Here is a 2,264-nt window from a genome sequence, read left to right as displayed (position 1 = left end):
CTGACAAGCGCGTTGGGGTTATGCTGCCGTCAGGCATCTGCCTAGCAGATGTAGTTATTAGTGTAGCGTATATGGATTTGTCCGGACGGTGAAAAACTGAAACTGAAACTGAAAGTGAAGGATGGTTTGGGAGGTGGTGGTGGCGGGGGGAGGGGTGGTGGGGGCTAGGATGGGGGCGGGGGGGGGGGGTGGGGGTGAATGGGTAAACACCCCTGTCCCTTGATCACAACATCATCTTGTAATCATCATCCCTCCTCTTTTGTCACTTTTTTTTTTCTTTGACGGGCGCAGCAGCAAGAGAGTTGTTAAAGCGTTGGACTTTCAATCTGACGGTCCAAGGTTCCAATCCTGGTCACAGCACTTGGTGTGTAAAGGGTGGAGAGTTTTTCCAATCTTCTAGGTCAACAGATGTTCCAGACCCGCTCTTGTCTGAACTCCCTTCGTGTGTATACGCACGCAGAAGATCAAATACTCACGTTAACTCACTCAGTACGGCCAGTCCTCTCTTCTCCTCTACACAGACCCCTCGGCTGTCCAGTGAGTGTCTGAATGACCCAACCTTTAGCTTCCGTCGTCAGAATTGTGGTATTCTTTGTCAACATTCACCTCTTCAGTATAAGAGCCTTCCGCTTGCAATATTTTGATGATGGTAATTGGGGTGAAACCCTGTTAACGTCGTCTCTTTCGCCATTCGTATGGAGAGAGTTAAAGATCCATGTTGGTGGGTTATAGAAACAAGAATATACCCGGCATGCACCCCCCTCCCTAACTCCCCGAAAACGGAGTATGACTGCCTACATGGCGGGGTAGAAACTGTCATACATACGAGAGAACGTGGGAGTTGCAGCCCATGAACGAAGAAGATGAAGAAATAACTTTTTTTTTTTTCTTTCTTATGTCCTTGTTATGTCATGTGTCTTCTTTATAATCAGTCTGAATGAACTATGTTTAACTGATTCTCATGTCATAAGTTGCCATGTTGTAATATCGAAAGTACAACAGAAAAGATAACTCAATGTAAAAGAAAAGGTAAGTATGATATAATATTATATTATATTATATTATATTATATTATATTATATTATATTATATTATATTATATTATATTATATTATATTATATTATATTCGCAACGGGGTGCGCAGAAGAACAATAACAACGATCGTCTGGTTTCCGTTTGCAAGCATGTAGTTCAAGCCTCACAGTAAAGCTCTTTGGACGGTTTAACACGTGTTTCTGGTGTAGGTTTGTTGAGAGGCAACGTTGACAACACCGAGACATGATACACAAGTCAGTTCATTGCATGGAACATGAATGATTCACTAAATCAAAGTATCCCTGACCATTGGCTGTCTCTTCCTATCTCCCTGTCAGTCTGAATGTCTGTCTCCTTCCTTCCCCCATTGCCCTGATAACTTTCCCTGTCTTTCCATCCATGTCTGTCCCTTTCTCTCTGTCTCTTTCTATTCCTTCCTTCCTCCCTTCCTGTCAATGTCTCTGTCTGTCTCTGTCTCTCTCTCCCTCTTCCTGTTTGTCTTTCTTCCTTAGCTTTCCCTGTTTATCTGTCTACCCGCTCTTTTCTCTCTCTCTCTCTCTCTCTCTCTCTCTTTCTCTCTCTATCATTGTCTCTCTTTCTCTATCACCTCTCATGCTCTCTCTCTCTCTCTCCCTTGTCTCTCTTTCCCTCTGTCTGTCTGTTTCTCTGTCTCTGTCTCTGTCTGTCTCTACTCTGTCTCTCTCTCTCTCTCTCTCTCTGTCTGTCTCTTTCTGTGTGTGTGTGTGTCTCTCTCTCTCTTCCTTTTTTTCCTTTTATTCCTCTATAGTCGTTATCTCTACCCTCCTTCTCCTTCCCTCCTTCTTCTTCACTTTTTTCGTAATTTTCTTTTTTTCTAATGTGTGTTGTTGTTTTTTGGTGTTTTTTTTTTTTTTTTTTTTTTTTTTTTTTTTTTGTTGTTGTTTTTTGTTGTTGTTGTTGTTGTTTTTAAACTGTTATCATCATTATTTTGTTCTCTCTTTTTTTGTGAAAGACATTCGAGTTCGAGTTCGAATTCGAGTTCTCTCTCTCTCTCTCTCTCTCTCTCTCTCTCTCTCTCTCTCTCTCTCTCTCTCTCTCTCTCTCTCTCTCGTAATCGCGAATGAAAACGCTATGCAGTCTTGATTGTGAAGGTAAACTTGGATGTGCATAAAAACAAAGAAGAATCGTGTGATTGCATTTTGCCTGGGACTATCAAGGACTTGAAATTATTGGCACCTAGTGCTAATGA

Source organism: Babylonia areolata, chromosome 6, assembly GCF_041734735.1.
Source record: "Babylonia areolata isolate BAREFJ2019XMU chromosome 6, ASM4173473v1, whole genome shotgun sequence".
NCBI lineage: Eukaryota > Metazoa > Mollusca > Gastropoda > Neogastropoda > Buccinidae > Babylonia > Babylonia areolata.
Note: the sequence above shows the minus strand (reverse complement) of the source record.